Genomic DNA, 18,792 nt, shown 5'->3' with positions numbered 1-18,792 from the left:
AAATGGACAACCCAAATGGAGAAAGAGAGAGGTCATCTTAAGTTCTCAGGGCCCCTCTGGAGCAAAGCCTTAGAAAAACACCTTGGGAGTTTACAAAGAACTCTGAATGAACTCCCGAGACCTAAGCAGCCAGCAGGCAGACTCTGATGAAAATATGGCTCAAGAAGCTCTAAAATGACTGCTTAAATCTTGAACCGATTGCAGACTTCACAGGGAAAACTCCCCTTTTTAGATGATTCACCCAAGTCAGCGTGCTCCCTTGAAAAAAGGATCCCCACTCTAATAAGATCCCCATTTGCCTCTGATTTCCCAAAATCCCTAGCACACTGGGGCCCCAAAGTCTCTTGTATAGGTGTTCATGTGTAAAAAGCCAAAATATTGTCTCTGGTCTAGCACAGGCTGGACCAAACTTCCCTTCATCCCCCCATCTCTGAAAAACGCAAAGAATTATGTGATTTCTTCTTTCAGTATTTCATTGAAAATGTAATGTTGGACAGTGATAGAAACAACTATATTTGCTAAAGGAGAAACAATCTACACTTAAATTAACTCATTTCAACAACTAAAGTATTATTTTACTCCTTCCCTTTGAGTCAAAATTTAAGTTATTTCTGTTTGGGGGGGGGGGTCCCGAATGTAACACATAATGGGTGCTTAATGACATTTTTCCTCTTAAAATCATAATTAGTGTAATCTCTGTTCTTTATGTATCAGGACATTAGGGCAAGAGCTGGGATTTCCACAGATCTTGGGATAAGAAAGTCTTTACTCTCAAATCACAGCTTGGACATTAAGGGATGCCATGACCTGCCAGGATCATGCAGCCAAAATGTATGTATGAGAGGCAAGACTTGAATCAAGACCCTCCTGCTTCCAAGGCTAACAGAATCACCTGCCCCCACTGGCTCTTCTTCCATTAGAAGGAATTTAATCACAACTTAAGCTCCCCATTATTGTTGGATGTTTCCGTTTTATCCAGGTTTTTGCAATTACATTTAATGTTGCTATGAACTGTTGGACTCAGAGCTCTTTTTTATTGATGTTTTTGATAAAAAAAGAAAAAAAAAGAAAGAAAAGAAAAAAACCTATGATGGTATAGTCCCAAAGGCAAAATTACCAAGTCAAAGGATGTGATTTTTTTTGCATTTTTTACTGCATAGAATCAGATAATCATTTTTGGACACCAAAAGTAGGATAAATTTGTTTTACTTGACTGTGAATGTTTCTTACAGAGCTTTGGTTTTTGAGGGGAGAAAAGAAAGTAGAAAAAGAGAAAGGGGGAGGGAAAGAGGGAAGAAAGAAAAGAAGGAAGGAAGAGAAAGAGAAAAAAGAAAAAGAAAGAAAGAAAAAAGGAAGGAAGGGAGGAAAAAAGAAAGAAAAAAAAGAAAGAAAGAAAGAAAGAAAGAAAGAAAGAAAGAAAGAAAGAAAGAAAGAAAGAAAGAAAGAAAGAAAGAAAGAAAGAAAGAAAAAAAGAAAGAAAGAAAGAAAGAGAGGGAGGAAGGAAGGAAGAAAAAAGAAAGAAAGAAAGACTCAAAAAGGAGAACATGAAACATGATTTAAAAAAACAAAACTTCTATTGTTTTAGACAGCTAGATGGCTCTTTTTTTTTTTAATCATGATATTCCAAGAATATCACCATATTCATTATACACAAAATTTTTTAAGTAGGTATGTAGTCAAAAGCCAGAATCTGACTCACAGGGAAGGCTGGCCAGTAACCAAGAATGTCCCGGGGATCCTCCCATTCTTCCCTGAGGTGCTCCCCTCCTTCCCCCCAGCTGCGACCTTGCTCTGGGCTGTCCATCACTTCCCCCAGGTACGAGTTTGAAGGCTCATAGATTCAGCGCTGGGAGGGACCATTCATCCCCTGCTGGCATTTTGCAAATGAGAAACCAAGACCTTGAAAAATGATCTCAGAGATAATACAGCACCAAGTCAGGAGCGAGCCCCCTGGAGAGCCGGCCCTCCAATGGCTTGTGCCATTTACTCCTCATGGGACAGCCAAAAGGCGACGTAGTGCACAGAGCCCCGTGTCTGGAGTCGGGAAGCCCCATTCCCTAAGTTCAAATCCAGCCTCAGACACTTACCAGTCGTGTGACCTGGGCCAGTCCCTTCACCCTGTCTGCCTCAGTTTCCTCATCTGAAAAATGAGCTGGAGAAGAAAAGGCGAGCCCCTCCAGCATCTTTGCCCAAAAAAACCCAAATGGAGTTTGGGATGCAGCTGAATTGACTGAATAACAATTTACTGCTCACAGTATATTATTTTTTAAAAGGGGGATTGCAGTTTCAGCTTAATTCAACTGCTCTGCCCTCAAGGAACTCGCAGTCTCCTAAGGAGATACCACATGTACCCGGATAAGTAGAGGGGGGAAGAGAATGTCCATAACTAGGGATCAGGAAGGGAAAGAGGAAAAACTATGAGTGGCCAAATAGCATCATGCATATCCAGAAAGTTAGCCTTCTTAAGAGAAGGCTGTTATCTCATTGATCTTTACCCTAATCCTTACACTATAGAAGGATCATGCTTCAGAATAACTAAGGGAAATGCTCTGTTTGGGTGAGAGATTACTGAAAGTCAAGATGTAATTCTATGCTCATCCAAGTTCAAGGACCCTCCTGAAATAGATCCAGAGAAACCCTCAGGAAAGAGCTTCCATCATTAAAGATTTTTGTACCAAGTATAAGGGTATTTTTCTAAAGAGGCAAAGGGTCAGGGTGGATAGAGCACTGCACTTGGAATCAAGAACAACAATTACAGCTAACGTTTGTCTGGCCCGCTGAGACTTGCAAAAAGCTTTACAGCTATTATTTCATTTGATGCCCCAATAACCCTGAGAGAGACATGCTGTTGTTAACCCATTTTATAGATGTGAAACTTGGGACTCAGGAAAATTAAATGATACATCCAAGGTCCTACCATTGATACATTCTGAAGCCTAGTTAAGATTCAGTTCTTCTTGACTCGACTGTCCCTTAAGTGAGATGAATCTCAATTCAAATCCCGTCTCAGACTGTTATTAGTTGGGTGATCCTGGAAAAAGTTTTCAGCTTCAACTTGCTGACCTGTAAAATGGGAATAGCCACAAAATCCACCTTATAGGATTGCTGTGAGGCTCAAATAAGATAATGGAGTTGGAGGGTTAAAGAAACATGAGCTACTGCTTCTCGAATCTCTCTCAGGACAGGACTCTGGTGAGCAGACTTCAGTGGCAGCCCTAGAGAATGAGATGAGGTCTTTGAAATAATTTCTTGATCATGAGGGTCATCAAACTCTGGAATGGGGTACCAAGGGAAGCTTTCTTGGGGGAACCTATAAAAATAAGAGAGATTCTCATTCCTCCCTGAATGAATGAAAATCTCTCTTATTTTTACAGGTTTAATGGTTTAACCTACTCCAGAAGGTCTCTCAAGGTACTTTCCAATTCTTGAACCTCAAACCCAAATTCACCCTGATATTCTTGGTGGAACCTGAAACAAAATTCGTCAGGCTAAAAACCAACAGAGAGTCCATTCATCCTTCCTACTTTGTGGCAACTTGTGTTTCAGCATGTTCCCTTCTTCCTACTTTCTCTAGAATTTCCCAATTCTCTGATTTTTCCAAAATAAATCATCAGAATTGAATAATGGTGTTGGCAAATCCCCAAAGTTCTCAATGTCCCCTATAATATTATTTGATCAATTTTTTAAATTTCTGCTCCCCTTTGCTTGGATCCACTTGCGATTTATTTAAGCAATACCATGGACTCCTAGATTTAGAGAAAGAAGAATCTAGCTCATTTGAGCGAGGAGGGAGCTGGAGCCCAGCAAGGGGCTCAGAATCTCAGAATGTCACAATCACATGACTTGTTGAAGAGGCCCTAGAACTCAGTCCCATGAAATTTCTCCATTTCCGTCCGGCAGAATGTCGATCCTCTGTGGGGGTTTTGAAGGTGCATCTGGTTTCACTACAGCAAAACAAATCAGCTCTTGGACTGAAAAGCAAAGAGGAGAGAAGGAAAGAGAAGATGAAAGCCGCGGGCCTCTCAATAAATTATATATTATCTGTGCCTGGAATGCCCAATGGGATCATGAATTTCTAGATTTCAACAACTGAAAAAAAAAAAAAAGGCTCCAAGAGCTGACACCTTCTGTTCCTACACTCCATTATAGCTCTGGGTATGAAAGGGAAGGAGGAAATAGTGAATAAATTATTTAAAAGAGGAGAAGGTTTCATTATTTTCTTGCTCTTTTCTAAGCTCTCCCCAATAGTTTCCAAGGAGCTGGGAGAGGAGGATGAGCATCCTGCCTATTAAATTATCCCTTGGCTTTAGAGATTGAAAAGGCCCGGCATTCTCTCTTTGGGGCAGAAGCCAGAGCACTTGGCTGTTCAGCCTCAGATCCTCCTGCCTTTTATTCTGAAAATTAAATGTATGTGGGAGTCCCGACGAAGGACAATGAGACACAAGATCAGTCACCAGGCCACTGAGCCTGGCCCCACACCCGATTTCTGATTTTTTTTCAGAAGTCATTCAAATGCCTGATGGTCCTGTCCCTTCTAGGTTTGCTTGCACTGAACTGGAAACTAGTTTCATGAGGTCTCTAATCTTCCTCGAGAGAAGCTTCATTCCAAAATGACCAAATAGCATCCTTTCAAAAGCTCTGGGTGAGTTTTCCCACTTCTGTTTCCTTTTTTTTTTATATGATTCCTTCATGCCAACTGCATTATGGGAAAAATACTCCCAAAAGGCATCAGGTGATGACTAGAAAGAAGGTCCAAGAAGCATTGGAAGAGAGAGGAACTGGTGGACACCAATGGGAAAGGAAGTGTATGCATTTGATCAGAAGCATCAATTAAGCACTGACTGTGTGCGGGGCTCTGGCCTCTGGGGACATGGACCTCAGGAAGAAAAAGCTATGAATGTAAGTGTGTTTGTGTGTATGCATGTATATATTTGTGTTTTGTGTATATGCATACCTGGTATAAATGTGTACATACCCATACACGCACATAAGTAAACAACAAATATATCATGTGTCAAACATGACTGATGCGCTAAGATGGTCTGTTTAACGCTTCTTCCTTGTGTTAAGAGAGGGCTCCATGAAGGGGAGAGAATGTCACTGGAACACGACAATGACTTTTTAAAAAGAAATGAGAATTTTGTGAGATGGGTAAGGGGGGTTTAGAGGGACAGTGTTGCCTCGGGAGTTGGTCTCGTAGTACAAGTGGTCCAGTGATGAGAGCCTCGATTTCCAAGGCAGGGAACATGCGGTCAGCCCCAGGTCTGATGCTACCTCCCCAGGGGCTCTTCGGCAAAGGGCTACGCTTCCCATTAGATTGTGAGCAGAGACTGCCTTTGCTTTTCTTTATGCCCTCAGCTCTTAGCCCAATGCCTGCCCCATAGTAGGCACTTAATGCTTATTGACTCGCTCCCTGGATCTCAGTTTCCTCAATTGGAAAACTTAACTTAAATGTACAATTTTACATTAATCCTTGCTAAATGTCATTTTTTTTTTTTGCTGAGACAATCAGGGCTAAGTGACTTGCCCAAGGTCACACAGCTAGGAAGTGTTAAGTGTCTGAGGCCAGATTTGAACTCAGATCCTCCTGATTTCAGGGCTAGTGCTCTATCCACTACACCAACTAGCAGCCCCTCAAATGTCATTTTTTAAGGTTTACTGCCTCCTTCTGGGTAATTACGATATTTGGAGACTTTGATCCCAACATCCAATATATTAGATTTCCCTCCTGAATTCCAGTCCCTTGCATCTGAGCCTCCTCTGCCTCTAGGTCCAGGCTATATGTATATTTTTCCTACATCTCTTTCACCATTTCTGCATCTCTGTTCTGCATTTGGCAGGTGGTGCAAGCATATATGATTCCTTATAAAAACCATGCAGATAAACAAGTATTTCTAGTTCATTGTTCAGATCCAATGTCTCCATCTTTTCTTGTGATCCGCCTATTCTCTCACTCAAGAAATGGTTCCCTTTTCACAAAGCACAAGTATCATCTACATAAATTAGGGGAATTGAAGACAGGGGCTAACCTGCTATAACACTTCTTTTATTTTTGGAAGAATGAATCACTTATTCATCTCTGCTCTTTGACTCCTTCCCATTCACTGTGATATATTTAAAGATTATTGACAGATATTCAATAATCATATTGCAATCACTCCCTAAACTTCAGTAGCTCCCTACCCCTTGAGAACCAGATACAATATCCTCTGTTTGGCATTTAAAATCTTTCACAATCTGGCTCCAATCTATCTTTTTAGCCTTATTTTACATTATCCCCCTTTGTATACAGTCCAGTCAAAATGGGGTTGCTGCTATTCTTTATATATAATGCCTAATCTTCTACATCCGTGCCTTTACATGAATTGGAGGGTATTAGTGGAATAAAAGCAGTTTTTCACAAACAACTTTCAACCGTGGATTCCATCTTTTCCAACTCACAATTGACTGAAACATTTAGAACATGTAAAGTCCCATTGTATTCTTTATTTGTTGATATGAGCAGGTATTTTATTCCAAGAACAAAACAGTTCTTTCCAACAATGCCGATTACAACCCATCCGTGCTTTCCCGTCTTGGACAACTCCAAAAAGTTGCTTCCGTTTGTGGGCATTTTGTGAATTGTATCAAGTCTTAGGACGCTGTAGATCTTCTTGAAGGAATTTGACCTGTCCATCCACACAGGAAAGACCAAGTGGATGAAGAATGTCTGTGGTCCATGTTTCAATACACATTGGAAGGAACAGCTTCTATGCCTTGTCCAGCAGTCTGGGTATCTGGGACAGACAGCTCTGGGCTCAGAATTGAAAGGAGATGGAGAGTGGGAAGAATGGTTTGGAGAAACTCCAAGGCCTATCTATTGCCCTCAAGTTTCCTATAACAGCAGGTCTTGTCTTTCTGTACAAACATTTTGCCAATGTTGCCATGTGGCAGTGCATCCTGGGACCCCACCGACTCAGACATAAAGATGAACGTCACACAGAGGCAATAGAAAGGTGCATGGTGGGTATGAGAAGCTGGAGCAAGCTCCATTTCTAACTTGAAATGTAGAAAAGGAGCAAAATATGTTACCATATAATTATATTACAGAGAGAAAGATGAGCGTATCAATTGGTGAAAGGGACAAAACTGGTGGCAGCCAGAGAGTCCCACTGGTATCCTAATATCAGGAGAAAGGAAGGAAGGCCTTCTGCAAGATGGATAGACCCTCAGTGGTGAACGTTGGAAAGGACACAAACAAGAGTCGTGGACAGAGATGGATGGTTTACCATCAGCATCACGGGAGGGAAACTCCTGAATTAATGATGTTGCAGATCCTTTTCAGTATCCTGTAGTGACATAGTAGTCACTAAATGATTAATTGATTGATAATAATTTGATCAAATATATTATGCAATCATCACATGGGTGGTCAGAAGACCTGACACACATGGGCAAGGACCGTTCTCTTCTTGACTTTGCATCTGCAATGGCTATCACTGCCTGGCACACAGTAGTCAATGAATAAATGCTTAATGATGAAATGTTCCATTGTTCATGTAAATTTCCTCGTTTTCACTGTATTTATCTTGAATGCTTCCTCCAAATAACTTCTTTTTGTTTTTGAAAAAAACAAAACATCTAAAAAAATTTAAAACATCTATTCTTTAGTCTATCAAAATACAGTAATTTGAAAAGAACTGTTGATGTTTTTCCTAAACTGTCTTGAGGACCTTGGTGGGGGCTGGTGACTGGAACAGCCCTCTCAGGATAATCAAAATCTTTGATAAATTTCTTCTGTGTGTTTGAGATTTCTTGTGCCATAAAACTGGGGAATCTTTGGGAACCTTCAGGAACAATAGGCTGGCTTTAACAACTGTGAAAGGCTGTTGAATGGCAATGAGAATAATGGAAATAAAGAAACAATATGATATTTCCAAGTGCCAGGAAGGCTGCCAATCATGAGACATTCCCAGGAAGAGAGTCCGAGCTAGCTTGCAGACAGCGAAGCCCCATGGAAACGTTCACGCAGACCCAAGAGGCTGGACACTCAGCGGAGGGCAGTGTTCCCATGTCCCACAATTTGGATTGCACTGAGTTGGTATATTTATGTATGTCGGCAAGAAAAATATCTCTTTCACTTGGAGAAGATAAACTAAAACATCAGAACTGCCTGCCAGTGCCCATGGTTTTTAGCAAAAGACTCTGCTCCGTGAGGCATGAATTACAGCACTTAGCCTCTGGGTCTGGCTATTCCCAGGGCTGCTCACTTGGACTGGCTGATCCGGACAAATAGCCTGTTATCCCAGTAGGACTGAAGTGTTAACAAAGGGAAGGGTGATTGTGCAGGAGATGCTGGTAAAGTAAACAAGTGAGAAAAAAGTCTCATCCCTTGAGATCTGTCTTCACTGGGAAGAAGGGGAGGTTGCAGGGAGACCACACCGGGAGGACAGAAGGGGAGACTGCTTTGGGCTGAGATCATTTCCCCAAGTCCTGAAGCCCTATTCAATTAAATAAATAAATGTTCCTTGCTCTCTTTTGTTCTTCTATCTCCTACATTTCTGGAAGTGTCCTTCCTCTAGCCCAGAGCCAGCCCTTACAACAAATTGGAGGGAAAAGAGAGTTGGGTCAAATTATCCAACGTGTTCCTACGTCCAGAGCCCCCCATCTCGGTCTCTTCTTTGGGGCCAAGCCTGGTCACTGGGGCCCATTTTATTGTTCTTTCTATGCCCGTTGTCGAAGGCATTGTGTGCTTCCCTTGTTCTGCTGCCGCCATTTTGCATCAATTTGCATGCAAGTCTTTCCTGGCTTTTGGTAACCCTGCCATGTGGCAATATTGCGTTCCTTTCTCTCAAAAAGCCCTTATTAAGCACCAGTCACTGCTTGGAGCTGACATTGCAAAGGCAGAAGTTCCTGCCCTCCAGGGGTTTCCATTCTGCTGAGAAGAAATAAGATGTTCTTTGGGAAATAGATACAAGATAATCGTGTACAGAGGGGCAGTATTGCTGAATTGGAGGGATGCAGAAAAGCTTACTAAAGGAGAGGGGGCTTGAACGGAGTCTTAAACGGAACCTGGGATTCCAAGAGGCAAAGGTGAGTATGGCAGATATGGGGAAGAGCCTGGGGAAAGGGAGAAAATGGTGAATGGATGGAAAGTCAGGTACAGGAAACAACATGTGGACAGGAAGAGGGAAAAAGAGGAGGACTAGCAGGAGAGAGAGGGTGTGGAGGGAGAGACAGAGACAGAGAGAGAGTAATGAGATAGAGACAGAGAGAGAAGGGGAAGAAAAGAGAGGAGAGGGACAAGAAAAGAGACAGAGAGAAATGGAGAGAGAGAAACAGATACAGACACAGACACAGACACAGAGAGTTCCCATTCTTTTTTATACAATATCAATTGCCAGATAAAAACTGGCATTTGTTGTTTTCTGGAAACATTGATGGTGATGAGAAATTAGGACATCCCCCTTGAAGCCAACCTTTTAAAAATATAATCATAATGTTTCACCACATTGTGCTACCCTCTGAGAAGCAATATGGCCCATGGAGACAGAAATTGGATCTGGTGACACTGCTTCAAGTTTCAACTCTGCTGCTTAGTACTTTTGTGATCCCCAGCAAGTCATTTATTCACCTGAGGCCTCGGTTCCCTCTCCTGTTAAATAAGAGCATTGGACTAAATGATCCCAAGCTCCTTTCTACATCTAAATACTACAATTCTAGTATAGAAGTGTTCTGGGGAGAGGTTCTGAGAAAACAGTCTCAGCGTAATCATGTCTGGCAGGAGATGAGGGCTTCATCTAACTAAAGCTCATTTCATCCCTTAGGGGAACCTCTGCAGTTTTCCTCCCACCTGGCCCTGGATGGTTGATGCAATGGTCTACCAGCAGGCAAGCTGGGGAGAAGGGGGCCTTGGCCCTCAAGAATACCCCCATTCAGAGCGGACGCCCTAGAAGAAACACTAGAGCTCCAAGTTCTATTTTCTTAACAGATGGTGCCGCTTTAATATCCTGCCCCGATACTTAAGCAGCAGGACTGAGAGCAACCTGGAGTGGAGGGTTGGGGGTAAGAACCAGAGAAGGATTAATAAAATAAGACTCCAACATCTTGAAAGAATCTGGCCCTGAAGACCTCGATGAACTGATGCAGAGCAAAGAGAGCAAACGTAGAACACTGGAGAGAATAACAACTTTGGACAACTTGGATTTTGACAACTAATCATTGTCAGGAGAAGCCACAAGTCCAGAAGATTGAAGAGAAAGCCCCTTCCCCTCCTGCCAGAGAGGGCTTGGGCTTAATAATTTGAAAAAACACACAGACATTCAGGGATGGCACTGCAGCCCCAGACTTTGCTGGACTCTCCATGCTGATGATGAGGGAGGTTTTTCTGGTTCAATTTGGGGGAAAGGGGAGTTATGAGAGAAGCAGTTTTTAAGTGCTTAGGTAGAGAGATTGCTATATAATTTTAATTTTTTTATTTTTGCCATCCTTTTTTTTTACATTTTGAGTTCCAGAGTCTTTTCCACAGTGTCCCACCCACCCGTTGAGAAGCCAAACAATCTGATATCAATTATACGTAACACATTTTTTTAAATATGGTGCTGAATTGTCAATCAGCACAGGAAGGAAAATTATAATTTTATAATTTCATAATTAAATTTTATAATTAAAAATTTATCAGTAAATATTAATTTATAAATTTATAATTATAATTAAAAATTATAAGCCAAAATAAAGGAAGGAGGCTCCTGGCCTAAATGCCCTAAAAGTCCTGAATTGGTCTCAGTGGCCATCTAGTCCAAACAATGCTTGAACAAGTTTCATGAATAGAACTACCCTGGCCAGCCTTTACTTAAAGAACTCCCAATAATAGCTCATGATAATCACTAACATCTCACTATGTGCCAGACACCATTATAAGCACTTTATAATTATCTCATTTGATTTCACAACCACTATGGGAGCTAGGTACTATAATTATCCCCATTTTGCAGATGAGGAAACTGAGGCAAACAGATGTTAAGTGACTTTCCCAGAATCCCACAGCTAAGTGACTGAGACTGGATTTGAACTTAAGGTCTTCCCAACTTCAGAGCTGGTACTCTATCCACCCTTTACTTCTTGAGGTAACCCATTCCTCCTGTGGTAGCTTGAAGAAATTCTTCCTAACACCATTTTAAAACTTCCCAACTTTCACTCATTGTTCCTAGTTTTACCCTCTAAAGCCAAGCCTTGTGGCAAATCCTTGAAGATGGAACAATATACCCCCAACTCTTTTTTTTTTCCTAGAGGACACGTTCAACTCCTTCACCCACTTCTCCTGTGGCACGATCTCAACTCCCCAGTCCAAGGCATGGTGCCTTCCATACAACCTAAAATCACATCAGCTCTCTTGGCTGCCATATTACACCCTTGACCCATATGCCGTGTGCAGTCCATTCAAAGGCTCAGATCTCATTTCACATAAATGGCTATCTAATATTTATGGGGGAATTTCTTTTAACCCAAGGGCAAGATTTTAAATTTATGCCTCATTTATCCCTATTAAATCCCATCTTTAATTAGATTCAGCCTTGTGGATCCTGATACAATTCACTCCAGCCTACCGAGTTGAGCTCATCAAGAACAACTATGATCATGCGATGGAATCCTGAAAGGTACTGTGGGAGTTCAGTCTTACCCTGTGGGAAAAGTCCCACCTGGGAGATTTATTATTCATAAGTGAAATTACCCTCTAAGGATTTATAAGAACGCACTTTTCTGTTAGCAGGCTTTGATCTTTCCCATACCAGCTGGGACACTTCTGGTTTTTTCTTTTTTATGATGAGACTTTTAATTGCCTTGTGAGGTTGATGGGAAAATGAGCCATCTAGCTACAGCTGTACCCTGACATTTCACGGGATGGTCATTGTATAGCACATGTAGAACTTTGGGTCCTTCTCCCAGCTCCCCCTTGCACTAATGTATGAGACTCCCCCACTCCCCCGGCAAGGCTACGTCTCCCCCTTGGGTTTCTAGGTCAGGGGAGGGGATAACTTTCTCTAAGGCCCAAGCCCCCACGCTAGTGGTTCTTTGCAATTTCTATCACCAGTTACAGACGGTATCTCCCTTATATCATCAACATACTCCGGTGATTAGTACCGGGTGTCCTGTCAGACAGCTGGATCAATCAATCAGTCAATGATCAACCAACCTGAAGGAGGCATCCACCTGGACAGGTAGTGTGCTTAGCTCTGGGAATACAAATGGGAAAGTGATTACAACCCCTGCCTTCAAAGAGCTGACTGTTATACTTAGGCAACCCCAAGCCACAGATTGATCCTATCTTGGATCGAATGGACAAAATGCTTTCCGAGGCTGTTTCTGCTGCCATCGGCTCCCATCTTTTGGACATCATCGTCTCCCTTTCTGCCTCCCTCCTCCACATTCACAGGAGAGGGACAAAGGAATATGGGAGGCAAAGGAAAGAGGGAAAATCGTTCATCATTTGTCAACTTTACATCTAAGAGCCTAGGAGAGTTCCCCGAGTTAATGAGCGAGTTGTTTTATTTCTGTCTTTGCATCCCCAGCGATTAGCAGAGTCTGGCACAGAGTAGGTGCTTAAACGCTTGTTGATTGGTTGATTGATTGATTGATTGACTGATCTGAGAGTTCCCAGTTAATGAGCAAGCTGTTTCATTTCTGTCTTTGTGTCTTAAGTAGAGAGCTGGGCACATAGCAAGCGCTCAATAAAGGCTCATTGAATTGCATTTGTGAATACTCACAGAGGCTGAATGCTGGGCTGAGAGTTTGATTCTGTGACTTTCTTTGACGACTTTATTTCCATAATATATTCCCCCCCTTTAGAGTATTTTTGTATGAGCTGTAAAGCATTCTGTGCAGTTTGATGGGTGCTGGTTAATATTCATGTAAAAAAATAGAAACTATTCAGACTATTGGGGGTTTGAAGAATGAAAGAATGGGAAAGATGTTGGAGGGGATGAGAATGGAGTGACAGTTCTCATGCTTACAAGTTTCTTCTGTTTTCCAAAACTTCTCCGTGGGTCTCTCTGTCTCTTTCTGTTTTTGTCTGTCTGTCTATCTGTCAAAGGGAGCTATTGTAATCATTAAAAAGATCCCAAGCAGATGAGACTCAGAAAACCAAAACTCAAACTTTTCGTGACTGTCAATGGTATGTTTTTCAAGGAATCGTTTTGAATCCGAAAATAGAGCTTTCATTTTTTCAGCCCAATGGCGGAGATCTCATAGGTTTTGAGAGAGCTCATCAGTTCAACTCGGCTTAGGGGGGAAAGACAAGAAATGACCCGAGTCCTGTCATGGCAGAGAAAGGAGCAGGGCTTTTGTTGTCATTTGCTGTTGTTTAGTGTAAGATTTACTTCATTTGATTCCTTAAACAGATCCCTCCAGATCATTGAGGTGCAAATACTAGGAAACCAGTTCTCTGAGATCATTCGATTGGACCATATTTGCCAGTTTGTCTAATTTCATAATTAGAGTGCTTGGGTTCCAGCAGCCTCTAACCAGAAAGCAGCCCCTGCAATCTCCATGGAACCCCCCTCCCTAGACTTATCTCAGAAGCTTAGCTGTGCCGGTGTCAGTGGTCAATGCAAAAGTGGGAGGGAGGCAAGGAAAGGAAGTGGGACGGAGAAGTGTCTCTTTGTTCTCCATCTGTCAAGACATACAATGCCTCGGACAGGCCTTCGGGGTCTCGTGCTTTGTCTCTGCGAGTGGCAGATGGTAGAGACCCACCACTACATGGATCCCCACATGGGAGTGATGAGAGAGGAGGAAGAAGAGGGAAACATCAGGGGAGGGCAACTAGGACTTTGACCCAGGGCAGGATCAGCAGGGCCTTTTCTGTCCTTTAGCAGCATGGGAACAACTGCTCTGAGGGTCTCCGGTTTCTTGGTCCAGAACTGTTTGGTCATCAGTGTGAAGGCCTCCTCCACTGGAGCACAATAGTAACTCATTGGCAATTTATAATCCTAAAGAGTTTATGTGACTTACACATGATCACACAACCAACAATATCTACTATTACTACTAATAATAATAATAATATCATTTGAATAGCATTTTAAAGTTTGCAAAACACTTTATAAACATCATCTCATTTTATCTTCACAAAGCCCTGGAAGGTAGGTGTTATTATTACCCCCATTTTATGGATAAGGAAACTGAGACAGTGTCAGAAAAGTTATATGAAGTGTCCAGCGTCACATAGGAAAGTATTTGAAGTCCTATTTGAATCCAGATTTTTTTTACTCCAAGGCTGGTTCTCTATTCAATATACCCCATCGCCTCTCGCCCTATCAGCCAAAATAATTTGTTGGAGTAGGAAGCTTAGTGTGGAAACCACAGCCCAGGTGAACTCCTGCCCAGGATCTGCCCTGCGATACCCCCTCTCCCTTCCCTTCTAGTCCTGGGATCTCCAAACCTTCTTCTGCAGCTGAACTGAGGGTAAATCATGGGCCTCTTTCTCCAGACACAAAAATTGCAGGTTATAGCTCAGGGAGTCACAATTTCAGGCAAGTCAACCTGCCAGAGGGGCTCTGGGAAGGGGAGGGGCGGAGAAGGGAACTCACAAAATGCAGCCTTTGTTTGAGACCAAACCTCCAGAAGGGAAGGCGAAAACAAACAAGTAATAAATAATATCCCCGAGTTTATCCGCAGACCAAACAAGCCTCGTTCTGATGCACCCCAGAGCCCCCAGCAGCTCAGGCCGGGATGGGCCCCTCATCCAGGCTCCGAGCTGGCCCCTGATGGGGGCTTTTCCTGAGAGCTCCCCCCAGGCCCCAGCACCAGACCCACTCTATCTGTGTACGTGCCAGAGGTTTCTGGGGCACCCTGAGAACAGGCTCTGTTTTGTCTACGAGCATTTACCCCTACTCCCATTCCACCCTCTTCCTTGTCCAAATTAAAGAAAAAAAAAACCCAACCCTAAAAGGAAATATCCTCGAAACATAAGGAACAGGTCATTAGTGTGTCTAATTGTGAGCATTTTTAATGTCAAACATTCAATCTATAGTGAATAAGGGCAACTGTTCGGGACCCTCCAAAAATGCCCAGCAATTTTAACCTAATGGGCAAGATTAATGGATTGTCATCCGCTGGGGAAAGGGAGAGGAATTAGGAAAAAGCTGGGGTAACCGTCCCCCAGTGCCTTGGAACCGTGGTCCACCTGAAGGCACTCCAGCCACGGGATCATGGTCCCGGAGCCCCAGCTAAGAGCTACCCTTGTGGAAAGGAAGGCCCCCGGCTGCTCCAGAAGCGCCCGACACTCACAAGCTGGGTTTGTGTTTTTACAGAAACAAACAAAAGCTGCCCCCCCCAAAACCGGCCCTTAGCCCAACGGTGGGCTGCCAAGTTGGCCCCCCGGCCCCTGCCTCGGGGACGCCGGGATTGGCCCGGCTCCGACACCTGGATTTGTCAGGGCCTCCCAGAGGCTGCTGAGAATGTGCCCCAGCCGGGGCGGCTGCTCTCCCCGTCACCCTCTGACAGAGGCAAACACAAGGCCTGTGGGATGACTGACACATTCCTCCCCTGTCTGCCTCTGAAAGGACTTTATTTAACAGGCCTCAAGTCGGGCTTTTGACTGACAGGCTGTGAAGGGGAGAAGTCATTGGGTTCCATTAGGCTCAGTAACCACCGAGGAACAAAACACCTTTTAAAGGGGGAAGAAAAAAGAGAGTGGAGAGAGATCTGTGAAAAGTGGGGGCATGAGCTTTGGGGAGAAAAAAAAGGCAGATTCTTTTCTAGTTCAAAAACAATCCTTCTCTTTGCCTTCTGTCTATCAATTAGGGCAGCATCCCCAGAGGGGACCCCGGCGAGCCCTCATCGGTGTCATTCATCTGCCAATCCGGCTGACATGCACACCAAAGGCCTTCGTGTAGCCCTGCGGAAACTGTCTGTCAGCCACTCAGCAGCTGCTATGACGCCATCTTCGCTGTTTTTCTAGGCTATTATGGAGAAGGAGGGGAAAAGGCCGGCCTGAGCAATGGAAACCCGGCTCCGAGGGGCTGCTCATATTTTCCTTCCACCACCCCCCCACACACACCTCCTCAGCCCCCAGGATTTATGAAAGAAAACATGGCCCCATTGCCTCAGTTGCCTTGGAAAGAGAAATAATCATTGGCCAGTGGAGACCCCGAGGCGAGAAGAAGGGGAAGAGTTACTTGCTGAGTGTGGACCAATCCCCCATCTTACTGAGGTCCTGGTAAATGGGACCCGTGCCTTCCAGGGAGAGCCTGGGAACCGAAGCCCCCTCTCCGGCCCTACATTGATGCCAGAGCCCGAGCGCTTGCCAAAAGTTGTCCGTCCTCCCTGAGTTTTGTTTGGAGAGCGAAGGCTCAGCTGGTGAAGACTGGAGTAGGAGGCCAAACTCAACACCCAAGTCACCGCTTCCTACCTCACTCTTTCCCAGCCCTCCCCCAACCCAGATGCAGGCAAGAGCAATTCAGGGCGGGCTCCCAAGCTTCCAGGACCCAGTGGGTCACCCCGAAGGCCTGGGGATGGGTCCCCAGACAGACTACAGTAGAGGGGTGAATTTCCCCCAAGCCTTTGTTGTGCTGGGAAAAGGTAAGGGTTTGGGGATCAACGTCCTGGCTTTGACCTTAAACAGCTGTTGGATCTGGGGCAGCTGCCTTATTTCCCACCTAAGAAATGGGAGATTGGAAAAGATGGTCTTTGGGGTCTCTCCCAGTTCTAGATTTATGATTCTGGGATCCTTTAAGCCCACATGTACACAGCTCACCGCCCTCTTCCCAGCCCCCAAGCCCAGCAGTCCCCATTCTTCTGAAGTAATGATGAAAGCCACATTCTCTCAGCAGAAATCAGTCCTTGGGAACTTAATCAGTGGGCTCTGCCAAGACCTGGGTATTCGGTGCCCTGGAGAAGTTCCCCCAAAGTGCAGAGTGACCACTGGACCCACCAGAGCCTAGGAGTTGCCCTTTGCCAGATCCCTTTCTGCCTTAAATAAAAGATCTTCCATCACACACTGGGAAGGCAAAATGCAGAAGCTGCTATCAGAGCTGGAACAGTGTCCTTTTCTCCTTCCTTCTTTTGCTTCTTTCCTTCACTCTTCCCTTTCTCCTCTTCCTTTCCTTCTGTCCTTTTTCTCTCTTTCTTCTTTCCTTCTTTCTTCCTTAATTTTTCTTCCCTTCAGTCCTCTTTCTTTGTCCTCAATTCTTCCTCTCTCTCCCCTCCTAACTTCTTGCCTGTTTGCCTCCCTTTAGTCCTTCTATACTTGCTTTTTTCTTCCTGTTTTTCTTTCCTTTTTCCCTGACCCTTCTTTTTCTTCCTTCCATTCTTTTTTTCTTTTTATTTTTTCTTCCTTCCATTCTTTTTATTTCTTTTTTCTTCCTTCCATTCTTTTTTCTTTTTATTTCTTTTTCTTCCTTCCATTCTTTTTTCTTTTTATTTATTTTTCTTCCTTCCATTCTTTTTTCTTTTTATTTCTTTTTTCTTCCTTCCATTCTTTTTTCTTTTTATTTCTTTTTCTTCCATTCTTTTTTCTTTTTATTTCTTTTTCTTCCTTCCATTCTTTTTTCTTTTTATTTCCATCTTTTCCTTACTTTTTCTGTTGTTTTCTTCCAACTACCCCAGAGCTCAGAGTGATGTGTGTAGATTTCCACAGCAAATATGTGTGTATGTATTCATGTATGTATATATGTACATGTGTATATGTATATATAACCAAGAGAGGAATTGGAGGGCATTGTTTAATTGGACTGTTCCTTGACTAGTATTGCCCAAGAGGCAAGAGAGGCAGCCCTTAGCTATCTTCTGCCCTAAAGAGTCTCTGTGAAAAGCAAGGACAGCAGGCACTCAAAGAGCAAGTTTCCAAATTGCTCCTCTGGTCTTTAGCCATTTCATTCCGAAAATGAGAAAAATGAGGGAATGGGGGAACGATCAACATGATGTAAAACAAAATAAATTGTCAGCCAGAAAGCAAAGGCTGGTGACTTTGGCTTGAATGGTGGGAGCATTTAGCTCGAGAATTTTTTTTTTACCTTGGCTCCAGCACCCAGAGTAAGACATATGGCAGATGGTTATGTATGGCACGGGAAGACATAGGTCTTTATCTTAGAGAATGAAGTTGCCCCCACAGTGAGTTAGCAGTAGAAAGCCACTGGTCTTCTGAGGAACCAGACGGTGAAACGCAGAGTCCAGAGCTAAGACTCGGAGAGGCTTGCTGTCCTTCGCTCTAGATGGACCATGTGTGGAGGATGTAGTCAGTTCTGGTGCCAAATTGTAGGAAGATCAGAGAAAAGCTGGAGTGTCCTATGAAGGGACTGGCCATGGACCGTATCAAGATCAGCTAAAGGCACAAAGGACAGATGACCAACAGACAAGAAGGGCGATCTTTCGGGCCAGGAGGACTATTGGGTGGAAGAAGAAGAAACCCGTTTGTTCAGTTTGGTCCTGGAACCAAGAACAAGGGTGGGGAAGAGGGTGATTTAGTTGCCTAACAGTTAGTGTGTCCCAAAGGGGGATGGGGGCTGCCTCTGGAGGTGACCAACTATCCCTTATGGGGTGAGATTCCTCCTACAGAATTCAAAGGATTCTTGCTCAATAAAAAATTGGACAAGATGGCTAAGTTCTCCCTTCTGAACTGAGATGCCGTGATTCTGTGATGGATTTTAAAGACCCTTAAAGGTTGTCTAACCAGAGAGAACTCTGTGGGCAGCACAGTGATTGAAAAAATCACAAAATAACATTATCTATGTTGTATCATTAATGTATTTATATCTTGAAACAATTCACAATTACATTTTTATTGGGGTCTAGCGCCATCAGGCCCTGACTCTGACA

This window comes from Sarcophilus harrisii, chromosome 5 (genome assembly GCF_902635505.1).
Source record: "Sarcophilus harrisii chromosome 5, mSarHar1.11, whole genome shotgun sequence".
Classification (NCBI taxonomy): Eukaryota; Metazoa; Chordata; class Mammalia; order Dasyuromorphia; family Dasyuridae; genus Sarcophilus; species Sarcophilus harrisii.
Note: the sequence above shows the minus strand (reverse complement) of the source record.